The following is a 10,116-nucleotide window of genomic DNA, read 5'->3' as shown; positions in this document are numbered from 1 at the left end:
AGATCTTTCAGTCGGCGATACCCTCTCGATACTGGACAGTAATTGGTGCCGTTCACATAGACACTTTCACTAACAGTGCACGCTCTCTCCTCTCGATAGCCATACTGTACAATCGCGTTATGGGTTGTAAAATGACAACGTGGATGTCATACCGTCATACAGACAGTGTACAGTGCCAGATTTACACCTGGTCGCCACAACTGGAACTTTTTTTTTCCCAGCGTAAATTGGTTCCGCATTAACGCACTAGCATACCACGTTTCGCTGCCGTATGAATCTCTGTGAGAAATTTCGCTTCAATTACAACAATCCCGAAGATACGTAGTTACCATGAAATGAATACCCTTAGATCCATACAGGTGTTGATATAAGTGAACGGGGACAGTTGTAAAATCTGTACCCCGACCGGGACTCGAACCCAGGATCTCCTGCTTACATGGCAGACGCTCTACCCATCTGAGCCACCGACGGCACAGAGGATAGTGCGAGTACAAGGACATCTCTGTACGCCTCCCGTGAAACCCACATTCGCCACTTATTGTCCCGCACAATCTTCATAGTGCCCCTGCCCATCATACTCAATACTCGCGGCTTTACCGTCGATTCCCGTAAGAGATCGAGCACTGTTTGTGCATCCGCACAGAAGAAGATGGTCAAATGGCCGGTGAGCCTTATATATATATATATATATATATATATATATATATATATATATATATATATATATATATATACTTAGTTGTTTGACACAAATTTAAAGGGACGGGAATGGACTCAACATTCATCTTTGTGTTCCAAATAGATGTCAGTAATGTATTTGATGACAAGGTCGCGGTGGTGTGAAACTGTCGCCACCACTTTGTGGAAACACAGCGTCAGTTCGGGAACATTTCAGCCCTCCCCCCCCCCCCCTCCCCACCTCTTTCGTGCTTACATTCGCCTGTGGCATATTTCGTTACTAAATGTGATAGAACACGTATATATATATATATATATATATATGGCGGGGGGGGGGGGGGGGGGCTGTGGCGCCGCTGTCAGTTTGGTGCCCGCCTGTGTAACTTTGGCCTTAAATCGAGCCTGAGCGAACATTTAAGCAAGGCAAAACCCACGGGAAAGATGAACACGGACCAAGCTAGACGAGGCGCGTGCTAGTTTCAATTGCTGCTGTTTCATGCGAATTTAATTTTTTTGTGGAACTGTGGTGAGCTCCGCATTTTCATATTTGTTTTGCTCTCTGGTCGTCAGTGTTAGAAACTACAGAGTAGAAACTACAGAGTAACTGCTGACATTCGAGAGTTTCAGAGACTGACCTTTTTGAGGGAAGTAAATGCAGCAACGGAGTGACGAACAGCGCTTGAAAAGTAGTAGCAGACTTGCTGTAGCACGCCCAGCTACGTCCCCACTGGCAGTGTCCACCGAGATTACAGAATTTAATATTTCACTCATTTTGCAGGACGCTCGCGCTCCGCGCTGAAATATAACATTAACGCCTGTCCTAATCAACACAACACGACAGCGGACAGACGTACCAAACTGCTCTGCCTCTGTTTCTCCGCATCGTCCGCGCTACAAAAATTCGTACATATATGCGGAATAATCTCACAGAGAGAACAGAGAACGGAAACAAAGCACTTCCCTTGGCTCACAAAAAAAGTATAAGCCGATTAGTTATCAGCATGGCACGTGTGTGTGTGTGTGTGTGTGTGTGTGTGTGTGTGTGTGTGTGTGTTAGGGTGTATATGTACGTGGTGAGGGGGGTGGGGTCCGGCACGCGCTTACGTACGCGAGAGCAGGCCCGGCGGGGCGGGAATTGCGCTCAGAGCAATTTAGATAAACAACCGGTTTTCCAGAGTATTTATCCTGGGCGGTGCGCGCGCGCTGTACGGGCGAACCGGCAGCATATCCCACATAACGAGCGAGCCGCCCCAGATAAATATTTACCACCGGCGCGGCGGAACGCGGCCACCGCCGGCGCCGACAGCCTACGGCGGGAAGCACCGCAGCCCCGCACGTACACAAGGGCTCCCTGCTGACGCGGTCGCTGCTGCAGGCTTCTGCATTGCTTAGTCATTACGTTCACCGCCTACTCTTGTGAATAGTTTATTGAAAATAAATATTCTAGCTGCGGACTTGAAAGCTGGATGTGCTGCCTGCACGCACAGCACTAAAGAATCATCACAATAACTTCCATCACGATTTTAGTATTTCTTCAGCCTTCATCAGACGGAATGTCCGCCCCCGGTAGCTGCGTGTTCAGCGCGACAGAATGTCAGTCCTAAGGGCGCGGGTTCGATTCCCACCTGGGTCGGAGTTTTTCTCCGCTCAGGGACTGGGTGTTGTGTTGTCCTAATCATCATCATCCCCATCGACGCGCAAGTCGCCGAAGTGGCGTCAAATCGAAAGACTCGCACACGACGAACGGTCTACCCGACGGGTGGCCCTAGTCACACGACATTTACATTTTATCAGACGTAATGCGCCATTTGAAGTATCCAGATGCCCCTGTGTAGTGTGGAACTGACCACTCGAAGACATGAGAGGCGGACCCGCCCGTGTAAGAGGAGGCTGGGTGTATTGTGTTGCCAGTAGAGAAGCGGAGTAGGTAGGTCAGGAGCGCTCAGCAACTTCAGGCGTCGACTAGTCGCTGGATGACATCCTTGTAACAAACGAGAGAATTTAACCCTCCTCAAGCTGCCTAAGTCGACTGATATCATATATTAATGTAAGTTATCAGTGCAAAGCCTAGCACAGTTCTTATAGATAGACGAAAAAATGGTTCAAATGGTTCTGAGCACTACGAAACTTAACATCTGAGGTCATCAGTCCCCTAGAACTTAGAACTACTCAAACCTAACTAACCTAAGGACATCACACACATCCATGCCCGAGGCAGAATAAAGAAGCACCTAGAACCGCTAGGCCACACTGCCCGGCTATAGATGGACGACGTAGTTTATATTTCGATGTGATAACAGCATCTAATTCATGGTTTCATCACTTGACGATAATGACTTTATATTTCAATTAACACGAACATGATGATGGTCAGTTGACCGAAACTGGTTGAGTAAATAAAGAACTTTATCGGCAGCTCAGGACGTAGTATGACGTTTTTCAATTACTGGTTATAGACACTACCTCACCTAGCGGGCCGGCCGCGGTGGTCTCGCGGTTCTAGGCGCGCAGTCCGGAACCGCGTGACTGCTACGGTTGCAGATTCGAATCCTGCCTCGGGCATGTATGTGTGTGATGTCTTTAGGTTAGTTAGGTTTAAGTAGTTCTAAGTTCTACGGGACTGATGACCACAGCTGTTAAGTCCCATAGTGCTCAGAGCCATTCACCTAGCGGCTGAAGCCCACAACTAATGTGCATTAACAGCCCGTATTATTGATCATAAAAAACTCCCCCCCCCCCCCCCCCCCGAACAGGCCATGAACGGTAGCGACAGGCCGCCGTGTCATCCTCAGGCCACAGGCGTCACTGGATGCGGATATGGAGGGGCATGTGGTAAGCACACCGCTCTACCGGCCGTATATCAGTTTACGAGACCGGAGACGTTACTTCTCTATCAAGTAGCTCCACAGTTTGCCTCACAAGGGCTGAGTGCACCCCGCTGGCCAACAGCGCTCGGAAGACCGGATGGTCACCCATTCAAGTGCTAGCCCAGCCCGACAGCGCTTAACTGCGATAATCTGACGGGAACCGGTGTTACCACTGCGGCAAGATCTTTGGCTTGTTGATCATATGCCTGAAATAAATCAAGACGATTAGTGAATAACTTGGGCAACGGAACCTCCCGTAGACGTGTCCTGCGTCTTGTAGACGTTCATCGACAAAATTGCCTCACACGCTGAAAGACAGCATTTATGTACCTATGACCAATTTATATCGCTCAATCTCTTAGAAAAAGGAGAAATTTTGATGACGAGAATGACAGGCTGAGCATTACGGAAGAGCGAACAGACGGTTGTAGATCACTAACGACACTAATAGAGCCGAAATTAGCAAATAAACAAGAGGGATACCAATCATAGTGTAAGAATACACATGGACAAATACTAAAAGTAGGCAGCCTGTGTCCACGTCTTACTGGAAGTACAACCCTTGTGAGCCCCTACAATAATCAACTGTAAAAAGTCATTGGAAGACACTCTGTGGAAGTACATAAAAGAAAGTATATGACAAGCAATAAATTCCATGTGGGCTAGAAAACGTGTCAAATTACCGATTGACGTGAAGTGAAAATGCGAAGGAATGACTTCAACTAAACCAAGACAATGCATAGCTCATGTTCTAATGGAGGTTGACCCTTGAGCAGTGCGGAGGGTTGTTGTAATAAATTGCTTAACGTCAGCGGAAGGAACCACTCGTCAGTTCCCAAGTGTCACCAGAAGGTCAGCTGGTTCAATGTACGAAGTGAGTTAAAAAGAATGCCAGAGGTTGAAAATACCGCTTCAATTGTACATTACTTTATTTTCACACGACCAGTTTCGGACTGTTATAAGCCCATCCTCAGGTGTCGTAGCTGTGCTATGGTCCCCGAGCGCATGGTACACGCGGCCCTCGGGGACCACAGTACAGCTACAACACCTGAGAATGGACTTATAATAGTCCGAAACCGGTCGTGTGAACATAAAGTAATTTACAACTGAAGCGGTATTTTCAACCTCTGCTATAATGCTCAGTTGCGGATGTTCTGCGAACAGGATTGTTTGTAAAAGAATGGGGTACAGTGGTCGAGGAGCTTCTAATGAACCGCATCACACGATCGAGATTGGGTAAATGGAAACGAGTGATTTGGAGAGATGAATCACGCTGCACTCTGTGGCTGTCCGGTGGAAGGCTTTCGGTATGGTGAATGTCTACCATCACGTGTAATGCCAAGTATCGAAGAAGTGGTGTTACGATATGGGAGTCTTTTCCGTGGTTGCAGTATCATCCCGTTATTGCGTTTAGGAAAACAGTAAATGCCCTTAGGATATAAACACCTTTTACAACACCGTGTACTGAGTACAGCAGTTTGAAGGCGAAGAATGTATCAGCAGGGCACGGCATCCTGCCTTAAATCAGCGTCTATGTGTCAATGGTCTGTGCATTCCTGAAATGAAATAGCCTGATCACAGTCACGACCTCAGTCCAATGGAACACCTGTGGGATGGGTTACAACGTCGACTTCGTTGGTCACCGCAGCGTCCAATATCACTACCGTCTCTGGTTTCAGTTCTTTAGGTAGAATGGGCTGCGACTCCCACACAAACATTCACACACCTCAATTCAGAGAGTCTGCAGTAGATTTCAAGCCGCAGTAAAGGAAAGTGGTGGACGCATCCGATGTTAATCTCCACTAATAGACAGTGCACATGATTTGTGGAAGGCCTTCGATCTTTTCTACTATTTGTATTTTCAGTCAAAATTAAATCCATATTTTGAGCGTATTACTGTCACAAGTTTCTATTTCTTGAGTTTCGCGCATCTTAACGCGCATAATGGTCCATCGGTGTACCAGCCCACATGGACTTCGTTGCTTCTGATGTACTTTCTTTTTATTCTCTTATGCACTTCCACGGAATACTTTCCAATTACGTTTTGTAGCTATAATTATTGCAATAGTTCACAAGGGTTGAGCTTTCAGTAACACGTGGTCGCAGATTATCTACCTTTAGCATTAGTCCATGTTGTTGTTGTTGTTGTGGTCTTCAGTCCTGAGACTGGTTTGATGCAGCTCTCCATGCTACTCTATCCTGTGCAAACTGCTTCGTCTCCCAGTACCTACTGCAACCTAAATCCTTCTGAATCTGCTTGGTGTATTCATCTCTTGGTCTCCCTCTACGATTTTTACCCTCCACGCTGTCCTCCAATACTAAATTGGTGATCCCTTGATGCCTCAGAACATGTCCTACAAACCGATCCCTTCTTCTAGTCAAGTTGTGCCACAAACTTCTCACCAATCCTATTCAACACCTCCTCATTAGTTATGTGATCTACCCATCTAATCTTCAGCATTCTTCTGTACCACCACATTTCGAAAGCTTCTATTCTCTTCTTGTCTAAACTATTTATCGTCCATGTTTCACTTCCATACATGGCTACACTCTATACAAATACTTTCAGAAACGACTTCCTGACACTTAAATCAATACTCGATGTTAACAAATTTCTCTTCTTCGGAAACGCTTTCCTTGCCATTGCCAGTCTACATTTTATATCCTCTCTAATTCGACCATCATCAGTTATTTTGCTCCCCAAATAGCAAAACTCCTTTACTAATTTAAGTGTCTCATTCATCATCATCATCATCATTTAAGACTGATTATGCCTTTCAGCGTTCAGTCTGGAGCATAGCCCCCTTATAAAATTCCTCCATGATCCCCTATTCAGTGCTAACATTGGTGCCTCTTCTGATATTAATCCTATTACTTCAAAATCATTCTTAACCGAATCCAGGTACCTTCACCTTGGTCTGCCCCGACTCCTCCTACCCTCTACTGCTGAACCCATGAGTCTCTTGGGTAACCTTGCTTCTCCCATGCGTGTAACATGACCCCACCATCTAAGCCTGTTCGGCCTGACTGCTACATATATAGAGTTCATTCCCAGTTTTTCTTTGATTTCCTCATTGTGGACACCCTCCTGCCATTGTTCCCATCTACTAGTACCTGCAATCATCCCAGCTACTTTCATATCCGTAACCTCAACCTTGTTGATAGGGTAACCTGAATCCACCCAGCTTTTGCTCCCATACAACAAAGTTGGTCGAAAGATTGAACGGTGCACAGATAACTTAGTCTTGGTACTGACTTCCTTCTTGCAGAAGAGAGTAGATCGTAGTTGAGCGCTCACTGCATTAGCTTTGCTACAGCTCGCTCCCAGTTCTTTCACTATGTTGCCATCCTGTGAGAATATGCATCATAAGTACTTGAAACCGTCCACCTGTTCTAACTTTGTTCCTCCTATTTGGCACTCAACCGGTTTATATTTCTTTCCCACTGACATTACTTTCGTTTTGGAGATGCTAATCTTCATACCATAGTCCTTACATTTCTGATCTAGCTCTGAAATATTACTTTGCAAACTTTCAATCGAATCTGTCATCACAACTAAGTCATCCGCATATGCAAGACTGCTTATTTTGTGTTCACGTATCTTAATCTCACCCAGCCAGTCTATTGTTTTCAACATATGATCCATATATAATATGAACAACAGTGGGGACAGGTTGCAGCCTTGTCTTACCCCTGAAACTACTCTGAACCATGAACTCAATTTACCGTCAACTCTAACTGCTGCCTGACTATCCATCTAAAGACCTTTAATTGCTTGCAAAAGTTTGCCTCCTATTCCACAATCTCGTAGAACAGACAATAACTTCCTCCTAGGAACCCGGTCATATGCCTTTTCTAGATCTATAAAGCATAGATACAATTCCCTGTTCCACTCATAACACTTCTCCATTATTTGCCGTAAGCTAAAGATCTGGTCCTGACAACCTCTAAGAGGCCTAAACCCACACTGACTTTCATCCAATTGGTCCTCAACTAATACTCGCACTTTCCTTTCAGCAATACCCGAGAAGATTTTACCCACAACGCTGATTAAAGAGATACCTCTGTAGTCGTTACAATCTTTTCTGTTTCCATGTTTACAGATTGGTGTGATTACTGCTTTTGTCCAGTCTGATGGAACATGTCCCGACTCCCAGGCCATTTCAATTATCCTGTGTAGCCATTTAAGACCTGACATTCCACTGTATTTAATGAGTTCCGACTTAATTTCATCCACCCCAGCTGCTTTATTGCACTGCAATCTATCGATCATTTTCTCCACTTCGTCAAATGTGATTCTATTTCCATCATCATTCCTATCCCATTCTACCTCGAAATCTGAAACATTACTGATCGTATTTTCACCTACATTGAGCAACTCTTCAAAATATTCCCTCCATCTGCCCAAGGCATCCACAGGATTCACCAACAGTTTTCCTGAACTGTCCAAAATACTTGTCATTTCCTTCTTACCTCCCTTTCGAAGACTGCTAATTACACTCCAGAATGGTTTTCCAGCAGCTTGACCCATAGTCTCCAACCTGTTTCCGAAGTCTTCCCAAGATTTCTTCTTGGATGCTGCAGTTATCTGTTTGGCTTTGTTTCTTTCTTCAACATAACTTTCTCTGTCTACCTGGGTTCTGGTTTGTAGCCATTTTTGATACGCCTTCTTTTTCCTTTTACAGGCTGCCTTGACTGTGTCATTCCACCAAGCTGTTTGCTTCATCCTACTTTTACACACTACTGTTCCAAGACATTCTTTAGCCACTTCTAGTACTGTGTCCCTGTACCTTGTCCATTCCTTTCCCAATGACTGTAATTGACTACATTCAACTAACTGGTACCTTTCTGAGATCGCTGTTATGTACTTGTGCCTGATTTCCTTATCCTGAAGTTTCTCCACTCTTATCCTCCTACATATGGACCTGACCTCCTGCACTTTCGGCCTCACAATCCCAATTTCATTGCGGATTAAATAATGATCAGTGTCATCAAAGAATCCCCTGAATACACGTGTGTCCCTCACAGCCTTCCTGAATTCCTGATCTGTTATTATACAGTCAATGACAGATCTGATTCCCCTGCTTTCCTAAGTATACCGGTGAATGTTCTTATGTTTAAAAAAGGAGTTTGTGATTACTAAGCCCATACTGGCACAGAAATCCAAGAGTTGTTTCCCGTTCCTGTTGGCCTCCATATCCTCTCCAAATTTACCCATAACCTTTTCATACCCTTCTGTTCGATTTCCAATCCTGGCGTTAAAATCACCCATGAGCAGAACACTGTCCCTGTCCTTTACTCTAACAACTACATCACTGAGTGCCTCATGAAAACTATCCATCTTATCTTGATCTGTCCCTTCACAATGCGAATATACTGACACAATCCTAATTTTCTTGCTAGACACTGTCACATCTATCCACATCAGTCGTTCGTTTACATACCTTATTGCAACTACGCTGGGTTCAATTTCTTTCGTGATGTAAAGCCCTACACCCCACTGTGCTATTCCTGCTTTGACTCCTGACAGGTAGACCTTAAATTCTCCCACTTCCTCTTCTTTCTCACCCCTTACCCGAATGTCACTAACAGCTAAAACGTCCAGTCCCATCTTACTTGCAGCCTCTGCCAGCTCTACCTTCTTCCCAGAGTAGCCCCTCTTGATATTAATAGCTCCCCATCTCATTACCATTTGTTTGCCAAGTCGTATCTTAGGAGTCCCTGGTTTGTCACTTAGAGGTGGGACTCCGTCGCCTCCAAAGGTCCGAGGCATTTTGCTCTGATTGTTGCCAGCATCATATTTAAAGTACCAGGGAAGCAGGTTGCTAGCCTTACTTGCCCCGAGTCCCATTGGGTTTTACCCCTAACGGCTGAGGGACTAACCGGTGGATTTGGTAGTCTTTGCCGTATGAGCACAAAGGTGACCACGACTCAGAATATGTCCGAGATGCCCAGCCTTATTCCAAAGTAACTGGTATCCCGACTGTCGGGACCACTTACTTGGCCACTCATACGTTGCCCGTGGTTCATGAACTAGGACATGACTACAGGAACCTACACCATGAACCACAGTGTCTCATTTCCTAATCTAATACCCTCAACATCACCCGACTTAATTCGACTACATTCCATTATCCTCGTTTTGCTTTTATTGATGTTCATCTTATATCCTCCCTTCAAGACACTGTCCATTCCGTTCAACTGCTCTTCCAAGTCCTTTGCTGTCTCTGACAGAATTACAATGTCATCGGCGAACCCCAAAGTTTTTATTTCTTCTCCATGGATTTTAATACCTATTCCGAATTTTTCTTTTGTTTCCTTCACTGCTTGCTCAATATACAGATTGAATAACATCGGGAAGAGGCTACAACCCTGTCTCACTCCCTTCCCAACCACTGCTTCCCTTTCATGCTCCTCAACCCCTATAACTGCCATTTGGTTTCTATACAAATTGTAAATAGCCTTTCGCTCCCTACATTTTGCCCCTGCCACCTTCAGAATTTGAAAGAGAGTATTCCAATCAACATTGTCAAAAGCTTTCTCTAAGTCTACAAATGCTAGAAACGTAGGT

At 45.1% G+C, this 10,116-nt stretch overlaps 1 non-coding gene across 1 annotated transcript; it reads right to left on the bottom strand.

Annotated features, from left to right (window-relative positions):
* Positions 1–397: 397 nt before the first annotated feature.
* On the bottom strand, positions 398–472 carry Trnat-ugu. The gene has a single exon. It is a non-coding gene; the product is annotated as a tRNA-Thr (tRNA).
* Positions 473–10,116: the final 9,644 nt, after the last annotated feature.

This window comes from Schistocerca piceifrons, chromosome 1 (genome assembly GCF_021461385.2).
Source record: "Schistocerca piceifrons isolate TAMUIC-IGC-003096 chromosome 1, iqSchPice1.1, whole genome shotgun sequence".
In the NCBI taxonomy this organism is placed as follows: domain Eukaryota; kingdom Metazoa; phylum Arthropoda; class Insecta; order Orthoptera; family Acrididae; genus Schistocerca; species Schistocerca piceifrons.
The sequence above is the reverse complement of the archived record's forward strand: the minus strand, read 5'-3'. Positions and strand labels throughout refer to the sequence as shown.